This window comes from Papio anubis, chromosome 6 (genome assembly GCF_008728515.1).
Source record: "Papio anubis isolate 15944 chromosome 6, Panubis1.0, whole genome shotgun sequence".
In the NCBI taxonomy this organism is placed as follows: Eukaryota; Metazoa; Chordata; class Mammalia; order Primates; family Cercopithecidae; genus Papio; species Papio anubis.
In genome coordinates this window covers 12,895,770-12,917,662 of record NC_044981.1, presented here as the reverse complement: position 1 = coordinate 12,917,662, position 21,893 = coordinate 12,895,770, and the positions used below count along the sequence as shown (strand labels likewise).

Below are 21,893 nucleotides of genomic sequence, written 5' to 3'. Positions count from 1 at the left end.
GACAATAACACAAGTTGGTAGAATAAGGAATTCGAAGTACCTGTAGGGTATCCAAACATAGATATGGATCTAGAATTCATGTGGGGAATCTAGTTATAGATTTGGAAGTCACTGGTTAACAAGGTAGAACTGAAGCAATGGGAATTGACAAGATTCCCCAGAGAGGGTATATAACCAGAAGAGAAGAGGATCTAAGACAAAATCTTAGGAAATGTAAACAAAGGGCTGAGAGAAAAGACAAGAGTCAAAGGGAAAAAAAATGTGAAACCCAAAAGATGGAGAAGATCCAAGAGAGAGACTGGAAAGAATGAAAGCATCAATGGTAGCTATAATTCTAGAAGAGGAAGAAGTCAGGGCATTGGGCCATTAGCTGCACAGAGTTCCATCTAGTAGTAAGAGGTCTGAGAGGCAGCATTTAGGAGTTCAGAGGGGACACAACCAAAGAAGCTTCAGTAGCAAGGTAAAGGCAAAAGCCACACTGCAGAGGGGATTGCATGTGAATTTAAAGGAAGAATGCGGAAGAAGGATTATAGACTATTTTCAAAGGTATTAGTGAAGAAAGGAAAAGAGATAGGTGATAATGGCTTGAGGGCCAGGCAGGGTTCACGTTAGGATGGACAGTGGAGTAACGGAGTTTGAAGATACATGAGAGACAGCATGAGAGAGAGGCCCCTGAAAATGCTTTTTTTTTTTTTTTCTCTTTCTGCTTTGGGTTGCAGGGAACTGGGAGACCCTTTTTTGGGGAGCAGAGAAATGCGAGCTCCCAGGCCATTTTGTTCTCTGATACTTCATGTTATTCCCCTTTGGAGTTGAATTCTGGGCTTTCTGTAATATCAGTGTAAACTGCAAGAAGGGAAACTATTTTTAAGTTTGACTAGTGGAATTGCATTTAGTCACCAGCCAAATCCAGGACCTTTGAAATAAAATATGAATTCCGCATAACAAGAGGAGTGGAGAAAATGTACCAATATTTACTGCAAATCTGCTAAAGCCCACGCCATGGCTTAGAAGTTTTATGTACATCATCTAATATAATCTTCACAATTGCTATATGATATAGAAAGTATTCTCTTAGAACAGTTTCTTACCTTAGAAAGACATTAAGTTATTAAAATTTTATCCAACTTTTTGTGTGTATGTCATATGAAAGAGTGTTCATAGGTTTAATGAAATGATGAACAAGGTCCAAAATATTAAGACTTGTTGACCTAGATGACCAATATATTTATAACCTAGAGGAAAATGATGGCAGAAAAAAATTTACTTTGAACCTATAGCTAATATCACAACATAACCATGTTGAATCAACGAGTCAGTTGAGCCCTCAACCGAAAGGTGATAAAGTTGTTGGGAGACATTTTTCTTGAAGTTTGCATTGCACATTTCCTATGAGACATTTGATTGTACATAAAATACAAATGACATCTGCTGTGTGTGCATTTTAGCAGCTACTGCCAAGGAAGCATATGCCAGGATAAATAAGAAACTTAGGTGATGGAGCTGAATGTGAATCAAAACTAGAAAAACATTCCATGCTGGGATAATGAGCTTCTCACAGATGATTTCTGTCATAAATGGTATGTACTGAGGGGTAATGCTAATGAAATGACTTGAAAATATGTCTATTTTCATTATGATCATCAATTTGCAATACAAATACGTAAGAAAAACCACTTTTTCATTTTAAAGATGGGTCCAAATGAGTGTAAGCAACTGCCAAAAATGATTACTTACTATAGTTTAAAATTTTAAATCTCATTGTATATCTCATTAAGAGTTCATGGAAATTAGTGCATTGCCAAAAGATTGGCAAATCAGTGTCAATAGAAAATTTAACAAGTTTGGGATGGTTGCTTGTAGAAACACATAAAAACCAATAATAAAACTTGAATTGTTGTTTGCATATACTTTAAATAACCTAAATATAATTACAAATTAACACATGTTGGCACATGTGTGGACACACACGTTTATCTGTACCTATATGTAAATATATTTATGTATACATGTATTTACATACATACACATGTATTATCTAGAAACACATAGTTTCAGCAGTTTATAAAGTAGGTCAATTTAGCCTTAAAGGCAAATATTTTGTATAACCTAAACTACTGCCTCCAAAACTTACCCCAATACAACAGCAACAAAAAGCACAGTTTGTATTTGGAGATCATGTCTTTCAAGACTGAATTAGTAAATTAAAGTGTTTGATGTTCAGTTTACTTTGGAATATTACCTTATTACCATGAACAGAAGCTCTTCATTATCCAAACCTCCACCTTTATGGTGGTATTTAGAGAGGCAAACAACCATTGTAACATCAACATGTGACACATGAACCTACTGCTTATACAATTAGTCATCACCTCCCTCACTTCCTTACACTACTGCCTCTTCAGGCCTATCCTGTCTTTGAAGATCAGTTCCTCATTCATGTTTAATGTTACCTGACAACACAATGAAAATCAATTGCAAACGGAAAGAGCAAATCTGGTGAAGAATGCACGGTTTCTTGAAGTTAGTGAAAATGATGGGGAGAACAGCAAAACTGTGAATCATGAGCTTCTGAGAGAGATTCATTTGTAACTGAAAAGGAAAAAAAAGAATTGGCAAGGATAATGATAAGATAGAGGCTTCCATGGGAATAATTTTAATATCAAAGTATTGGTATTAAGAAAATGGAGGGAGTTCTCATAAAATCTTGCAAGTGCGATTCTCTTTTGGATCATGCTGCAGAAATCATACATGATGTCAAGGATGTTGCACTGTGCTATCATAATATTTGTTGCAAAATTGTTTTTAGTGAATATTATTTTGTGTTCTATGAATTATAGCATAGTAATATTTTATCCTAAATTTCATTCAATAGAGGATGAGATAAACTTACATAGATTCATTGTCCAAAGCAAATTCTCAATCATACATTTTTTTTACTATTTATTATTAAAGCATAGGTCCTTTGGAGTAGATTCATTTCCATGACCTTTGATAAGGACTTGTCTGTCATATCTAGACCCCTGTCTCCTCTCATCTCTTCTAGTTTGGGCACATCCTTAGTCTCCTTTGCATTAACTTTTGAGTTACTGGAAGTCTCTGTAACTATTCCTAGCTGCAGAGGCAATAGATTTATGGGGGAAGGCTCCGTTTCTATTTTTGTAATCAAAATTGCATGGGGGATTTTTGCAATCAGAATTATGGCAGATTACATATCTCCTGACATAGTGTCTTGTAGAAAACATTCAGTAAGTATTTACTAAAGGAATATAGTTCTTTCAATTTACTCCAGAGTCTGATGCAGAGTTCTAGGAATAGGGTGGGTTGTGGGAGGAGGTGCTATTCCTTTTAATTCCTGTACCCTGACTCCAAAGGCAATGCCAATCTTCATAGACAATGGTCTCAGTGAATAATGTATACTTCATCAGAACTGCAGATAATTTATTCATAGAATTAGTGAATTAGTAAGCAACTAGTAAGTCCATCAGGTCTACTTAGAAGGTATTTACTTCCATACTCCTTTTTACCACCCACTGACTAGGAGTGCACATTACTGAAAATGAACAGGTAAAGGATAGTAGGAGGAGTGAAAAATGGAAAGTTGAAGTCAATGCATGGAGAATCAGCTAGGAGATATATGTTCTTGTTTCCATCTCCATGTTTATGGATGTGACTTCTAAACACCATCTAGCTGTTCCATGCATATTCAAATTCTCATTTTAGGTTAGGATGAGAACTTTGCTTTATTCCTTTATGGATGCTGATGGCTCTGCACAAGCTAACTCACATGCCCTCGCTTTATTTTCCCTGGGCTCCAGCACAATACACTGCATGCAGTTCTCTAAAGCCAATATTATTAATGTGTACTGATCTATGTAAAATAAGACAGAGCTATGAATAATTTTATATGCTTTTACTAAACATTACCCTCAATACTTCAGTCACAATTATGAAGTCTTAGAGTCATTTTTTATTTCAATTTTCCCATTTAATGAATGAGGAAGCAAGATCTTGCAAGGAGAAGGGTCCTTTGTGAGGTCATACTGCCAATAAAAGTCAACCCAGATATTAGAACCCAGGGATCCCAACTCCCTATTCACTGTTCTGCAAATGACATGAGGTATTTCTTATCAAAGTAGCTCACAGAAGTTCTCTGCTTTATAGTGCCACAAAGCAAAGTGTATCATCTCCTTTTGATACTTGTTTTTACTGTGACTTTGTGATTTGGATAGTGCAGGTGCCATCATTCTTATTTGCAGATGTGGAGAATGAATCTCAGAGAGGGTAAGGGCCCTTTTCACAAGGTTTGCTGGCACTAGAGCCAGACAACACTGAGATGCAATACACAGCAATGCATGGACCAGCCTGCTTGCCTGCCTACTTCCCTCCCTCCCTGTCTTCCTTTCCTTCCTTCCTTCCTTCCCCCTTCTTCCTTCCTTCTTCCCTTTTTTCCTTCCTTCTTCTTCCTTTCCCTCATCCCTCCCTTCCTTCCTCCCTCTTCCTTCCTTCCTTTCCCCCTTCTTCCTTCCTCCTTTCCCTCCTCCCTCCCTCTCCTTCCTTCCTTCCTTTCTTCCTCCCTTCTTTCTCCCTCCTTCCCTCCCTCCCTCTCTTCTTCCCTTCTTCCTTCCTTCTTTCCTTTCTTCTCCTCCATTCCTTCTTCCTCCCCCCCTTCCTCCTTCCTTCCTTTTTCCTCCCTCCCTTCCTCCTTCCTCCCTCCCTTCTTCGTTCCTTCCTTCTTCCTCCCTCCCTTCTTCCTTCCTCTCTCCCTTCTTTCTTCCTTCCTTCCTTCCTTCCTTCCTTCCTTCCTTCCTTCCTTCCCTCCAGCATGGGGAGGATGTCAGTCTTTTTCATTTCTGTGTGCCCTGCACACCCAGCCCTGTGCCCAGCATTGGCAGATACTCATTAGGTATCAAATTTATTCTCCAGAAAGCTGAGTGTGAATGCCTGTGCCGGTTCCTAACAAAGTAGTCAAGAACATGAACTTTGGACCTGATCTAAAAAATAACTTGGCCATTTTCTTTCTAGTTATGTGATCATGGCAGGGCAGGGATAGAGTGAAGCAAGTGACAAGCTTAGGGTGCTTGGTTTAAGGAGGTGCCCATTCCCAGGTGCACTGCACCAACCTCAGAACGGGCACATCCTGAAAGTCTGCACCCTATGTGCCTCATTTGTCTCACCCTAGTCCTGGGTCTGAACTGGGGATAAGTGCCTTCATTCTCTAAACTTCATGTATCAAGCAAGGGTAGCAGGACCAAACTCAAATGCCAAACTCATTCTGGCATATAAGTCAAAAGGCTGACTTATAGCTAAATGAGATGTTTGCTGACTTACAGCTAAATGAGATGTTTTGTACGGTGTTTGAAATAGGATTAATCACTCAAAAGTGGTAGCAGTTATTACTAGGGGTTCTATTTTCCAGCCCCTTAAATTTTACAGCATAATCCCCACCCATCCCCAAAAGCTGCCTGACATAATAATGCACACCTTCTTACAGCTACTTTCTTTCTTTTGTTTATTTTGCTCCTACTTTACCTTGGCCTGACCTTGGCCTTGTTCAAAGGGGCACTTTGATAATGACAGTACTTTTACATTCACTATAATTCCACAATTTATTAATTATAATGTAGATAAAAATTTATTGTAATATTGCATTCTGCCTCACTCCTTATAGTGCCTGGCAGGGAAAATAGGAACAGGAAAAGAAGCAAAAACGTGATAATGAATGGATTACCATTAATGAAGGGATAATGAAAAACATTCATTAACATCACTGCAAAGTCAGACTCCTTGACAGTTTATTTCAGATGACAGATTTTTAAAAGTTCTTAATCTGCTCTGTTAAACTGATGAGTGATTCACACTGGGGAAGAAAGAAGCAACTGAAGTTTCACAATGCTAACGGTACGAAATGTTCCCTCCATGTGGATTTTGAGTCTTCTACAATTTATTGGAAATTTTCACAGGTTTATGAGTATAAAACACTTTATGCTTCACTGTATTCATTGTCAGGTAAATTGGAGGCAGGACAAAAACAAATTTAGTTATTTTCTTTATCTCTCCTCTTTTGTTCACCATCCATTAAGCTTATTTGGAAACTTTCAGCAAATTTGAGCAGATATTTATCTGTTAACAATAACAACAGCAATAATAATAATGCCAATGTTTCTTGAGCAAATAATGTGTTTCAGGCTAAATATTTACATGTTAGTTTCTCTCTTTTTGATAATTATCCTTAAGGTAGATATTACTTATTACAATGTTTTGAAGATGGAAAAACTAATGTAGACTGAGGTCAAAAAGTGATTTTGTCAATGTTACACAGGCAGTGATGTGTGTGAATTGAATTTATGCCCTTATGACACTAAAACCATTGCTCTTTCCATTGTACTCCAGGGCTCCTAGAGTCCCAGGCACAGTGCTGGACTCCAGGAATAAAAACAAAAGATGCAAAAGATGTAGGGCTCTCTCCTTAAGATCAGGGTCCAGCAGGGATACCAACACTGACTACAGGCATAATACATATTTAACTCTCTACACATAAAACGATGACTTAACTTGACTTTGGAATTAGATTGCAGTGAGGAATGCCAAGTGCACCAGAGCCCAAAGTCATGGGCTCATGGGAAGCATCACAGTGGAAAAACTCTCCAGAACCTTTTGCATGAGGAAGTTAATTCTAAGTTTTGGAAGGCACTTGGGTAAAATATTGATCATATTTCCTTGATTCTGAAACACGACTTCTAGATTGTAGGGATCCTGCAGGATCTTAGTACCAGTGTGCATATCCGATGTGATTGTGTTTCTTTTTTTCCTTGAAGTCTTTACAGGTCAGGCACGGTGGCTCATGCCCGTAATCCCAGCACTTTGGAAGGCTGAGGCAGGCAGATCACGAGATCAGGAGTTTGAGACTAGCCTGGCCAACATGATGAAACTCCATCTCTACTAAAACTACAAAAATTAGCCAGACATGGTGGTGCGTGCCTGTAGTCCCAGCTACTCGGGAGGCTGAAGCAGGAGAATCACTTGAACCTGGGAGGCGGAGGTTGCAGTGAGCCAAGATTGCACCATTGCACTCCAGCCTGGGCAACAGAGTAAGACTCAATCTCAAAAAAAAAAAAAACAACAAAACAAACCCCAAAAAACAGTCTTTACAGGCTGGGTGTGTTCAGTGGCTCACACCTGTAATCCCAGCACTTTAGGAGGCTGAGGCAAGTGGATCACTTGAGCTCAGGAGTTCTAGACCAGCCTGGGCAAAATGGCGAAATCCCATCTCCGTCTCTATTTCAAAAAATTTAAAAATAAAAAGTCTTTACAAAGCCAGTGGTGAGCCCTATAAAACAACGGCATTTTAAAAATCAAAGAAATTTCACAACTTTTTCTTGTTCCTGGACTACCACTAAAAGGTCAAAGTTAAAGCTCAGGTGATCTGAACGAATGGTTGCTTCCATCCTGAGTGCAAATTACATTCAAATGGTTTCTTTCACCAAAACGCACCTGGTCCCCTTCTAGGGGTCTGGCTGGGATTGTGCTTTTTGCTTCTATCTTTAGATTTATAATGTCTCACAATGGTTTTAGGCATTGGCTGGTGATTTTATATGATGGGGCACGATTTAGGAAGCTTAATCACCTATGACATGTGACGCAATGTTTTACGCTCAGAATACATCACGTCAAATTAATGAATGTCTAAAACTACAACCAGACAACCTCTGTATGCTAATGAAACAATGATAACGATGGCATCTCTCACAACACATGGGTAATTTTATGTACCACAACAGAAGTAATGTCAACAAACATGATTATAAATGCACTGTCAAAATTTGTGCTCAAATCCTTTCACTAGGTAGAGATGCAATTACGTATAAAACAAAATTGTGTTTGCAATGTGAAGTATGGATATGTGTGCGTGATTACAATGGCTACAGCATAAAAATTAACTCTAGGCTGTTCAAAAAGAGTAATAGAAATTTTAACATGTCAGCCTAGTGTTTCCCCAGAACTCTCTGATAATTTCTAGATGAGGAGGAAATGGGAGATTTGAAAATGGGCCAAATAGCCAGCCCTCAACCTAAGGCAAGTCCTGTCTAGTGGAAATATACTTGTGGCTCTTTATAGGGATGGTTACCTGGAAGGACTTATAAAGGTGATCCATGGTGCAATGCTTTTGTTTGCCTGGGAATAACACAGCATGGGAGAGCACAGGATGAAAGCTAAGAGTGACATGCTGTTCCTGTTGTCATTGTATCTGTTTCATGTCACTATGAATGGTGCCAAAGCTCCACACCATAGAAGGCAGGATAGCGTTTTTTTGGTTCTTTTTAGTGACCATTGAACACGAATTGCATTCTATGTTTGGCACACCATCAGAATAGTGGTGCCTGAATTGCCAGTCACCCTAAATTTCTGAGTTCTGAGTTCCTGAGTACAACTCAGTGAGACTCAGTATTGACATGAGGGGTGATATCCCCTTCTCGGTTTGTGCTGCTTTTCCTTTGTTTGTTCATTCATTCATTTTTATTTAGTTTATGGACGGGGTCTTGCTGTTGCCCAGACTGGAGTGCAGTGGCACAATTGCAATTCACTGTAATCTCAAACTCCTGGGCTCAAGCGAACCTCCCACCTCTGTCTCCTGAATAGCTGGGACTGTAGGCTCATGATGCCACCTGGCTAATTTTTACTTTTAATTTGTTTACATACAGGGCCTCACTTTGTTGCCCAGGCTTATCTCAAACTCCTGGCTTCAAGTGATCCTCCCACCTCAGACTCCCAAAGCACTGGGATTATAGGTGTGAGCCGGTGCGCCTGGTCTGCCTGTCATTTATGACTCTCCTTGGGGTTGACCAAAGGGAGCAAGCACAACATGAACATGAATGCTGTCAGGAAGGCATGATCCCTCCTGAGCGTCAACCTAAATTGAAGGTCTGGAGCTAGGCTCCAACTCATCCCAAGCAAGGCCATCCTGAGATGCTGACTGGCTGGAGAAAAATCCAGGCTATGCTACAAGTCTTATGACAACTTCACTCAACAACGCTTATTAGCATCTTCACTAACAGAGAGGCTGATCTGAAAAACATAAACTGGTGTACAACTTGAAAAACTGTCCCCAGCCATGGAAAACATAATTGATTAAGCCTATATGAAGATTAAGTGAAGAATGCAAGTGTAGCATTGAACTTGGAGCCTGGCACACTTGCTTTGGAAGCCACAATTATAATCACAGCTCACCTCTGCTACAACCAACCTTAAAAAGGTAACAGTATCCTTCAACTAGAAGTCATTTGGATTTCTGAGTGAGCATGAGTGGAGCACTACAGTACCCTTGAATGCTGATAAGTTGAAAGTAAAAAACATTAGTCATTCATCACTTTGACAATTTATTCTACTCAAGAACTCAGGCCCAGGAATATCCAATTCTCCTGAGATTTATTAGTTATTAATCATTTTGAGTTAGCAAATGAAAATTTACTGAGTGTCAACATTATGCTTTATATCAAGGGTGCATATATTGGAAGATCTAGCATTTTAATTTTGATCTATTTTTGTCTCCTACAAGATAGGTATCCTGACCATCTAAATGATATCACTCTCCCAACTGCAGAGATATGGCAATAAATTTGTCATATGGGCTGCTGGTGCTCGTTTCATCATTCATCCATTCATCATTCAACAAACATATACAGAGTGCCTACTCTGTACCAGGTGCTGGGCATAAATTGTCAAAAAATAAACAGTCTGTGCCCTCTAGTGTATAAACACATGACAAAGCCTGACATGTAAACAAGTCATTTAAAATATTGCATGTTGGGAAATAAAATGAGAGCAGGGAGAGAAAAATGACTAGCTGGCTGGGAAGATTTTAATAAGAATTGACATCTGAGCTGGAACTTGAAGGATGAATAGAAGTTTTCCACTGGAGAAAAGCAAGGTGGGTGACTTGGTTTGAAGTAGAGCTGTGGAAATTCAGGGTTTTGTATGAGAAATTCAGTCTGACGGGAACTGAAAGATGAGGCTGTACAGACATGAAGATTGTGAGTAACCGCCTGCCAAGATGAGGAGTTTGGAAAAGGGAAGTCATAGAGGGAGGGTGGTTTGGTTTTGTTTTAAGTTAATAAAGTAGTTTTTGGAGCAGTTTTAGGCTTACAGAAAACTGAGCAGGCAGAGATACCGATACATTACCCTTTTCCTCACGCATTACAGGGACACCCATGTATCGCCCTTTTCTCCATGCACAGGTTTTCCTGGTATTAACATCTCACGATAGCCAATCAGGCACCAGAGGTTTTCAATCAAGGGCGTAATGAAGATAATTTTGTTATTTTGGGAAGCTACCTGGTAGTCATGCAGGTATGGGGCTGGAGTGAGATTGTACTGGTGGCAGGAGGACCACTCATGAGGCTGTGACCAAAGTCCATGTGACAGCAAAGAAGAGGATGAACTAACTCAGAGGCGGTAGGGGTGACGAAGAAGACGGGTTCAATTCTAGAGACATTTATCTGCTAAGTTGTTAGCAAGATTTGGCAACCAACTGTGAGAAGTGAGTAGGAAGGAGTTTAGTTTGGGCAACTGTGCCGGTCAGATTTATTATAGCTCAGCTCCAAATTCACCTTTCAGTACCTGCTCTGTGATAATAAACTGGACTCTAAGCATTTCTCTTCTACTGTGTCCATGGAGGGTACTGGAGGGACATTGCAGGAAGAAGGGCACTTCTCCTCCTGTGTTTTTCTGTTTGTTTGTTTGTTTGTTTTTGAGTGAGAGTTTCACTCTATCGCCCAGGCTGGAGTGCAGTGGCGTGATCTCGGCTCACTGCAACCTCTGCCTCCTGGGTTCAAGCGATTCTCCTGCCTCAGCCTCCCAAGTATCTGAGATGACAGGTGTGCATCACCTTGCCCTACTAACTTTTGTATTTTTAGTAGAGACAGGGCTTTGCCATGTTGCCCAGGCTGATCTCGAATTCTAGAGCTCAAAGTGATCCACCTGCCTCGGCCTCCCAAAGTGTTGGGATTATAGGCGTGAGCCACTGCCCCTGGCTCCTTCTGGTTTTGATGCTAAGTTTTGCATTTTCTTGCTCTTGCTCTGGTGGTGCAGATGTGTGCGTGTGGACATCCAAAGGTTCCCTGCCCCAGCTGCACACCCAGAATATGCAGTCCCTGGGTCACCTCACTGCCCTGGCCTGGCCTGGCATCACATTGCTGAAGCCGTCTTTATGCAGACAAGACATACTCCAGGACTTGATCTCCAACTCCCTTGTGAACTGCCCATCAACCCGGGCTCACCTGCATCACAGAGGGTCAGTTCCGGCTGCTGAGTGACTGCTGATCAGCTCTGGTGTGGACAACCCAGTCAAACTCTCCATCATCCAGTGGACTGCAAGAACACTTTCTCCAGTGGACCTGAACCTCGGTCCTTACGAGGGAACCCAGTTCCAAATTTGTCCTTACTTGCGGACTTTTTCTTAGCTCTAGACTGCCCTTGAGAGTCCTCTTTATAGTTACTCCACTGTCATAGTTTAATGATTTTTTTAAATATTGTTCATTTTTTTTTCAATTGGCCGTGTGATTTCTGTCTCCTAATTGCTCCCCCTGAGAGAGGAACTGAGTGGATGGTGGTCCTTACTGAGACAGAGAAGGAGGAAAACCTTTTGGTGGTAAAGATAATGAATTCATATTTGCAATTGCTACATTTAAGGTTTGTGTGGGACCTCCAGGCGGAGAAATCAAATAAGTGATTAGGGCAAGAATGTAGAACTCAGGTTAGTGATACAGATGTCTTGAGCACATCTGTAGTAGTTGAAGTGAATTGCCCCGGAAAGGACATATAGAGTTTCAGAGCTAAGCAAGGTCAAGAACAGAATCCTTAGGATTCCCCAAGTTTAAGGACTAGGCAGAGTGAAGGAGTGAGCAAAAGAGATGAGAAGGAGCAGTCTCAGAGGTAGGAGGAGACCTAGCAGAGCTGGAAGAATAAGTTATCTCAGTCAGGCGCGGTAGCTCACACCTGTAATCCCAGCACTTTGGGAGGCCGAGGCAGGCAAATCATGAGGTCAAGAGATTGAGACCATCCTGGCCAACATGGTGAAACCCCATCTCTACTACAAATACAAAAATTAGCTGGGCATGGTGGTGTGTGCCTGTAATCCCAGGTACCTGGGAGGCTGAGGCAGGAGAATTGCTTGAATCCAGGAGGCAGAGGTTGCAGTAAGCTGAAATTGCACCACTGCACTCCAGCCTGGCGACACAGCAAGACCCCTTATCAAAAAAAAAAAAAAAAAAAGAAAGAAAGAAAGAAAAAGAAAAGAAGTTGTCTCCGACCACTCAGTACAATTGAGTGTCTTCAGAGTCTGCTTCAGGATGTTCCCAGAAACAACATCTTCAAAAGTATCAAAAATGAGTAGGGTGTAAACAGGTCACCTCTGTGACCACTTCCTGTTTGTGAGCAGTGATGTGTTTTTCAGGAATACCCGGGATATCGCTTCCTCTTCATCACGAAACATGCGCAAAGGTTTGCAGCTCAGCTGCTGATGATTCTGGGCCACAAAGATCATCAGATCCCCCAGGATTTGAGGCCCTGAGATCCTCTCTAATTTTGAGAGGGGCTGAGATAAATGCGCGATGCATGATGCTGCTCCAGAGCTGGAGTTGGATAAGGATACCAGAAAAATCATCCCACGTCTAAGGAGTTCTCTCGTACTTGAGGGCACGCAGGGTGGGCCTCTGGAGTCAGCTGGGAGCCCCTGAAGTGATTGGAGAACAGTTTTATCCATTCAGACATTTCCTGGGGAGACGTGGTCTCAGATGGAAGCTGTTAGTGTTTAATCAGTCCTACCAAGTTCAAGGTTGCCCGGTGCCTAACCGCCATAAGGCTCTTTGGATTTGCAGCAAGGGGGTCGTGGGACTTTGTGTGCTAAAATCTGAGTGAAGGTTTTGACATTTTAAGTGCTCTTGGGACACAGTGAGAGCTCACAGCCAATTTGCCTGACAGCCTAGCCTCACAGGCTAGTCACCTGATGACCTCTGGAGCCAGCGCTGTTCCATATTCTGCATGATCTTTCCAAGGAGACATCATCCTTTGTGCTTTTATCAGATGGGAACAATTTAAAAGGTTTTCGTTGTATGTCCACCTAGGGTTTTTCTGCAGGAAACGTGGTTTTTAATCTGATATTGCTAAAGTATGCATGCTGGGAGATAGGGGAACAGGTATGAAGCTTTTTCAGGCATGACAAATCCCTCCTACAAAACATATTTACGATGGCTTTAAAAGCCAGGTTTTTGTTTGTTGTTTTTTGTTTGTTTTGAGATAGGATCTCATTCCACTTGCCCAGGCTGTAGTGCAGTGGCATAATCTCAGCTCACTGCAGCCTTGACCTCCTGGGCTCAGGTGATCCTCCCACCTCAGCCTCCTGAGTAGCTGCGGCTACAGGCATGCACCACCATGCCTGGCTAATTTTTTGTATTTTTAATAGAGATGGGGTTTTGCCATGTTGCCCGGGCTAGTTTCGAACTCTTGGGCTCAAGCAATCTGCCCGTTTCAGCCTCCCAAAGTGATGGGATTACAGGCGTGAGCCATTGTGCCCTGCCTAAAAGCCAAAGTTTTAGAACCTTCATTTCTTAGATAAATGAGGATGAAACAAATCTATTCCTTAGCGAAGGTACAGGGTGGGGGAGTGGAAGGCGTGGGGGAGACAGGCCCAACGTGCGTAACATCTACATCCCTTGCATGTTCACTTTTACACCAGGCATAGCCTCACTTTAGAGATAGGCACCAAAATTACTAGCCAGAAAAACCTTTTCAAAACTGCACAACAGAGTCTCTCTTTGCATAATATGATGTATGCACCACAGATAATGGAAAAAAATCACCAACACAGGCCCTCTGATTAGTGTTACAAATGGGGTGCCCTGGGAGCCTATCCTTGTCTGCTCTTGAGATTAAATGCTGTTTGGGGTCAAGCATGGTGGCTCACGCCTATAATCCCAGCACTTTGGGAGGCCAAGGTGGGTGGATCACCTGAGGTCAGGAGTTCAAGACCAGCCTGGCCAACATGGCGAAATCCCGTCTCTATTAAAAATACAAAAAAAAATAGCCGAGCGTGGTGGTGCATGCCTGTAATTCCAACTACTGAAGAGGCTGAGGCTGGAGAATCGCTTGAACCCAGGAGGCGGAGGTTGCAGTGAGCCAAGATCTCACCACTGCACTCCAGCCTGGGTGACAGAGCGAGATTCCATCTTAAATAAATAAATAAATAAATAAATAAATAAATAAATAAAATGCTGTTTTGAAGTACAACACTCATCACATGTCTCTCTGTCCTCAACGATGTATTTTCCTTTCACCTTCCTCTTTGATCAGTTTGTTTTCAGGTACTAAAGTTAATAGAGCTTTCTGGAGAGGATTTCACAATTGGTGGTGGAGAAGGCTTAGCTACTTTAAATAACAACGAGATTATTTTGTAAAGCTGTTGGGAAAGGGTACAAAGGCACTTATTAAGGTGTTCATTATAAACCCCTTGAAAAGCAGCAAAACTGCAAGGGCTGTTGGTTTTCAGTTGAGATGTCAGTGGTCACCCTGGATTTTGTTTAAACAAAAAATCATTTGAGTATCGTAGGCTCTGGACTTTGCTTTTGAACTAGATAAACTTTGTGCCATCCTGCAGAAAAACAGCCACATTATTATTTAACATATGTTGCCCTCTAGCAGACACCTCAGTATTGCAAGCATTTTATTCAGAAATTGTTTCTACTTACCAGCTCTCTGGCAAGTTCACGGAAAGGCTAGATTTTCTCAGCAACTAAGAGTAAGGATATGCAATATTTCAAAAAGTATATTTTCCTCTGGGGAGTCTTTTTCCAAAGTAAGATACGGTGTGATATATATTCTAATTCTTTTTCTTTCTTTCTTTTCTTTTTTTTTTTTTTTTGAAGACATAAAGCCCCAATGTTGATTTCTGAGACACAAAGCCCCCAGTGTTGATTTCTGCAGGGACTAGAAGAAACATAGAAAATTGAAACGAACCTACAAAGAATTTGGAAATCACTTATGGCCGTAAGATCGATGCCCAGGCAGAATCCACAACATGGGAAGTTAGGAAATGAAAGGTAGTGAGGTTTCTAAGTCAATAGGGATTTCCTGAGCACCAGTTTTGCACAGCTTTGTTAAGTTTTGTGGGGCATTGGCTTGCAAACTGTTTGTGAGGTTGTGATTAGACACCTTGGGGACTGTTCCTCACCATCTCCATGCAGCCCCTTTGCCAGCCAAACTGAGCTTTCATGCCAGTCAGAAATGGTGTTTCCCTCTGAGCTCCTGTGCCACTTTGCCACCCTTGGGATGCCTGCCACATGACACCATGCACCACAGTTCTACATGTACATGTCCCATCTTCCCATCTCTAAGGTTCCCAGAGACTTACTTGCTGAACTGCCATAGTGCAGCCAGATCTGATTCAGATCCAGGCTTCGCCACTTAACCTGTCTTTGCACCTTAGTTTTCTCGTCTGCAAAATGGGAAAATGCCCATCTTCATGACTATGTGGAAGATTAGAGAAGGGCCCACTCATATTGGGCATCCAGTAGACGGCGGATATTACTGACAAAAGGGGAATTCTGTCAATACTAACACATACATGTCCATGGTGCTGATGAACAAAGCTGAAACTGGATCCTTGTTACTGCTTCCTAATTTACTTAAAGAGGAACAAGTTGCAGGTATTTATTTTCACGTGGTAAAGCCTGTTTGTTTTGCTTAGCAATACATTTTCCTAGAGAAAAAAAGAATTTGATCAAGCAGATTTTCTTTTCCTATTTTTCAAAACAAGTACTATATTTTGTTAGTGCCTGAGTCTGCCAATTCTCATTGGCCTGGTATCCTCCTATGATTATGCTTAGGCACCTATCACTGGACACCTAAGGGTTTATAAGACATGAACTGGTAAGTAGGAGACAAATGCATCCTGGGGGGCCGTTATTAGAGTTTCAGTGGTTATGGCACGTTGCTGCTGATGGATATACTAAAGGGCCTGATGTAATCCTTGGTCTATCAGCTTATCCAGTAGAGCTCATCTAGGAAGATGTGCAGCGGAAAACCTGCCTACTCCTCCCTCTTGGCTGGTCTGGGGCCCCAAGTGTTTTATACAAAGGCTGGACTTGGCTGTGATCTACACAGAATTGAAGAGCAGATGGGCTCATATAAAGGAGCTGAGCCAAGGGAGATTAAGCAGCTCTGTTCTCTAGAACTCACTGCCACCACCAGGAGAAGGCTGCGGGGTTTGCCAGGGCAGGGCTGGACAGATACTGCAGACAGTTGGGATCTTAGGATGTGGGGCTTGGAGAGATCACCAATGGATGTTTGCTAGAAGTTGAAGAATAGTGGGAATCATAGGCCCTGGGTATGCAAGAGTGGTGAGATTAGACCCTACTGGGCATGTCTTCTAGGGAAATTTCAAATATTCATGGGGGAGGTCCAAGGGAATGCTGCAGGTCTTAAGTCGCAGCAGCAGCCAGGATGCTCTCCCCTTGATTTGGGCATTGGCCCAGTTTCAAATGAGCTCTCATGAAGACTCCACATGGCAACCGTACTATGCTGGCATTCAACCAGGAGGGGATACATGGGTCATTGTATTTACACTGCACTTTTACAAATGAGCAAGATTTGTTTTCACCTACTCATAACAATCATTTCTTTCATCTACCTCTTATGAAGACATTGCATCAGGCTCGATGCCATGCCCTTCATACTTTTAAATTCATATCCATGTTCAATTAGTATAATTACAAAAATAAATTTAAAACTAATTACTGTCGCATATAATTATATATCTCACAACTCAGCATTTGCAGATAAAGGAAGCCATAGCTGTTATGACAATAGTTCCTAATAGCCTGGAACTGTGAATTAATTGCAGTTTAAGATGGCACCACAATGTAAATAGTGACATCGTTATTATTGCAAGATCACTGCACCATGAGGAAGAATAGGTTGCAGTGAAATTGTGGGAGAAGGCTCACTAGTTTCCATCAATATGTAACCAAATGGTGAGGAGATGGGCAAGAGTATGACATGAGATGACTGAAAAAGTTGGAGTCTTTAAGGACATTTATTTTTAAATCTTTCGGACCATTTGTTTCACTCACATCCATTCAAGTACTGAATGTATTGTACCTGTGTGACAATGTGGGTCTACACCTTGCCTCTCCACCTCCATTGCCTAAGTACTGCTATGCCCTGATCATTTCTGTTTTGCCCCTTGTCCCCTCATGCCATCATCATCTCTCTATGCAGCCACCTGATGCATTTTACTAAATTGAAATTTGACAGTGTCATTTCCAGGCTTAAAATCATCCAGTGGGTCTTTATGGCTAGCAGATAGCTGTTTTCATGTTGTCAAGCAAACCTGCCATGACCTACAAGGAGATGTGCGGCTTCCTGCCTGCCATGGGTCATCTCCTTTCTCCTGTTCCTCCTACCACTTGTGCATCCAGCACCTGGCTGACCTGCAGTTCCATGAGCACACTGTTCTTAACCTTTGCATGTGCCTGTGCTCCCTCTTTGTGGAGGACCACACAGAAGCTCCCCCACTTCCCTGCCCAGCTCCATGCCATAGTCACCTGCCCCATTCTTATCTGCCTTTCAAGATTCAGCTCACATTTCACCTCCTTTGCCAGACATTCCTTGACTGCTGCAGGCAGAATTGTCTCCTCCATCATATTTGCACAGCATCTTTTTTCTTTTAATCTCTGCAACTGCACTTAGCACATTTTATTATTCTTTCCACTTATGCATTGGCTTCTTCACTAGACTGTGAATGTGTTAAAGACAGCCACTAAGCTTTCCGTCCTATTTATCCCTGGAACTGAGCTCACTGCTTCATCTATAATAGGCAGCCTCCATATTATTGTCCAATTCTATTTCTAATTTCCATTTATTTTCTTTACATAAACTCATAAAGTAAAACAGGAAAAGTTTGGTCTGGAGAAGCAAAGATGAAGGAGAACTCGATAACCATCTTGAAGAATTTGAAGGGTTGTCCTATGAAAAAGGATTTGGGCTTGTTCTACCAGGCCCAGATGCGATTCTTGGTCGATGGATGGAAGGCATAGTGCGATAGATATTAGATCAATATAAAGAAGAACATCCTAAATGTCAACTATTCAAAAAAAGAATCAGCTGTCTCTTGAGTTAGTTGGTGAATGTCTCATAGCTACGTAGGCTAAGCTGGAGATTTTGTGGGAATGATTCAAGTATCACATAGATGGACACACAGGTTGTCTTCCTATATTGTGAAATAATAATTAAAACACAACATTGATGCTCCATTATACTACCTCTCTGCATCGTAAGAAAAGGCCTCAAGGAGCCTCTAACAAGGCAGAACCAAACTTATAGAAGGAACTTGGACATCTTTCTTGAAAGCTCCCTCTCATAAACTTTAATAGTGACCAAGCCCTCCCAATTCTATCTTCTTACCACTTTCCATTCTCATTCTCCCTTATTTAACCCCTTTACCTCTGGTGTGTAGAGGCCCTCGCAATCTCCAACCTAGACTATTGTTCTACTCTTCTAATATCCTGAATGAGTAGCCACTCCTTCGTCTTCAAGAAAGGTGTTCAGGTTCCTTCTGTGAGTTTGGTACCAGGCTGATCTGGAGATAGTGATCATGTTTGAATGTACTGGGGAAAAATTAATCAAATTTCTAGATCTTCAAAACAGAGTACCAACCTTAGATCAAAATGACCTCCACAAGTAGTTCCACCTTGTTGGGGGCTCCTTGAGTGGAAATGAATGCTTTCAAATTGCAATAACTACACAGAAATAAAAGACAGTAGCACCTATTCATAGAAGTCTTATATAGTGGAGAGCACAAAAGTGAAATTGCTCATAATTTCCAAACTTCTCTCCTTCTTCCCCTATCTGGTTCTCTGGAGAAATAAAAAATTCAAGCTGATTAGGTTTGGTTAACTTATTTCTACTTTAAACTATAATTATTTTTCTGATGCACTAGTAATATGAGCTTCTAACAGTTGCCTCAGACAGTTGACTAACCAAAGCGAATTTTGTAATGTAACAGAAAAAGCCAATTGTTCATTGAAGGGAAATATGTCAGTAGCTGAAAGGACTTTAAAAAGAGGAAATGCCAACTATAGAATCCCATTAATATTTCAAATTAAATCTTCATTTTTATCTAGTGGAAATATTCAAATTTTGAAGGAGGAAATAGAGAAACCTTATAACAACATGATTACCAGTATTGGCCGACTCTTAGTCTATCTGCCTCAATTCTTTTCTCAGGGAACTTTTCTGTGCCTCTTCATGTGATGCTGATGGGTACATCCTTCAAGTGTGCTGTCCAACCACGGTGGTCGAGCCAAGTGTCAATCAGAAAGCCTCATTTCTCTAAACGTAATGATTGGTCCAGAGTGGGCATGTGACCCAACCAGAACCAATTGGAGTTCTTTTGGGGGACTGGAAAGCTTCACTGAGAGTGGGTTTCCCATTAAAAGGTCATGAAATGTATTCAGTTTCCTCTGTGTAGAAGGATCCTGCTAGAAAACAAAGACAACAGAACCAAGAGATAGAGGCACACAGAAAGGGTCATGAAGACATTTGAGGGTCTGTGTTCATCCTTGCCTAAGCTAGTACTATCCCTAGAGCCAAAAAATTCTCCTTTTATGTGTTTGTTTATTTTTAGTTAATTTTGGATTTTAAAGGAGAGAATACTGACTGATTTCATACCCTGCATTGAATAGTGCTTTTTAGTTCTCAAAGCTAAAAACATACAGATGATCTGAGAGAAGGAAATATTTTAGTTTATTATCAAGAGTGCTTTTCATTGAAAGCTCTGAAAGCATCTTTAAGCATGAGGTTTTTGGAGGGGGAAAAGGCTGACCCCTTGAGCACTCTAGCGCTATGATCATAGGAAATGAGAAAATAGAAACACATAATTTATGTGTATTGTAAGCCAAGTATCAATTCTGAAATGTTTTGATATCCCTCCCAAATCTCTAGATTGCAATAATTCTATAGTCGAATGCCACCGAGCATAAGAAGTTATATATTTTTAAGTCATTCTGTCTAACTGGTTAAAACCAGAGCTGTCAATAGGCCAACTACCAGAGATTTAATTTTACACTCAGACCGCAAGTGACATTTCCATGAATCTGACTATCTCATATATAGACAATGACAGACACACAAAATGTGCCTTAATTAGTCTGTTATATAAATAGAAAAGCAGAAATAAAGTGAGAGAAAGGCAACTTGCAAAACCATTCTACTTCTGTTCTAGAACTTTAAAGTAGTTAGAAGCAATACTAAAAGTTATTCACTCAACCCCTTTAATATGCTATGTTGGGACATTGTCACACATGCATCCCAGGAAATTCAATTAATGAGATGTTGCCATGTAGGAATATTCTAAGCCCCTATTATCCTAATTTTCATCTTAAATGTACAAAAGGTGCCCACTGACTTAAACTGGTAAGTTAAATATAAAGCAATATTAATTTATGGTTGTTTTATGAAACTGGCAAACACTCCTCCTCACTCGAGCCACCAAAATCCTGTCTTTGGATCTCTCTTCTCTGCCTGGTTAATTCCTTGTCATCACCTTCTCTGGATGTGCTGTCAGGCCCTCTCCCTCCTGAGCCTGTTTTAGTGATCCGTCTCCTACTGTCTGTCACACAGAACTGTCAGTCTCCTCTATCTCCTTCACTAGACCAGAAATGATGGCAAAGACCGTGTTACCCGCAGATCCGGACCCCAGAAGAATAGCACAATTCCTGGCATATAGGAGGGGTTCGATAAATTTTGTGCTTAAATGAATATATGGCTGCTAATTAGACACATAGTATGAGAACAGGCGGCTCTAGAACCCGTGCTGAAGGTCTTATTAAAAGATACCCATCATTTTACACTAGACTGAGTTTAAGGACAGGAATATGCATTCCAATGGATCTCACCTTGAAAATGTGCTTCAGTGGTTGTTTACCACCAAACCTTTGACTTCCTATGAGGCCACTGGTCCTGCACCCCCGTTAGCTCCAGGCTTTTCCACCGTGGGTGGTCATTAGAATCCCCTGGAGAAACTTGAAAACCCTATAGCTATCTTGTCCCCATTTAAACCAGGCTCCATGGGGTTGGGACCAGGCATCATAATTTTTCAAAAGTTCCTCAGGTGATTTTAACATTCAGTGCAGGGTTGAGAAACATGGAATTAGCTGGTGGGTAGAAGCCTCCCCTACCATCAAGTCGGCTCTCCATTTGACTTTCCTGCTATTTTTATGAAAGTAGTTGGAATCTTGGCCCAATAAATAACACTTATTGCTGAGTGCTCACTGCATGATAGGGACTTCGCATACCTCATCTCGACAAAATCACTATTGTTCCCCTTGGATACAAAAAGAAATTGAGGCTCAGAGGGGTTAAGAAGCAGCAGCGATGAGATTGAGATCCATCTCTCTCAGAAGCCAGACTGTGCCCTTTACACGACATATTAGGTTGGTTGGATGGGGTTCTGATTATGCTAGACTGAGTCCTGGTCAGTGCCTCGGGGAATGTAACTAGTTCACCCTGCAGGTAAAGAGTCATTTGTCCTTCCCCAAGTCAAAGAGATGTTATGAAAATGAAGATGGAAAGGTTTAATGTTCAATGTGATTCTTACAGCAAGTAAACTATTGTCATGAGTAGTTTCTTTTCTTTCTTTCCTTTTTTTTTTTTTTTTTTTTTTTTTGAGACAGAATTTCAGTCTTGTTGCCCAGGCTGGAGTGCAGTGGCACAATCTCGGCTCACCTCAACCTCCGCCTCCCGGGTTTGAGCGATTTTCCTGCCTCAGGCTCCAGAGTAGCTGGGATTACAGGCACCTGCCACCACGCCTGGATAATTTTTTTTGTATTTTTAGTAGAAAGTTG

The 21,893-nt window shown here is 41.3% G+C and overlaps 1 protein-coding gene and 1 long non-coding RNA gene across 15 annotated transcripts in view; one reads left to right on the top strand and one right to left on the bottom strand.

The window, feature by feature from the left end:
* Positions 1–6,849, top strand: part of LOC103883473 — a 34,041-nt gene extending 27,192 nt beyond the window's left edge. Inside the window, exons 3-4 of the long non-coding RNA XR_001901548.3 lie at positions 1,446–1,577; positions 6,816–6,849. This is a non-coding gene — a long non-coding RNA (uncharacterized LOC103883473). The remainder of the gene's footprint in view (positions 1–1,445; positions 1,578–6,815) is intronic.
* Positions 1–21,893, bottom strand: part of PHACTR1 (phosphatase and actin regulator 1) — a 576,315-nt gene that overhangs the window by 365,870 nt on the left and 188,552 nt on the right. The gene's annotated exons all lie outside the window — the stretch shown is intronic.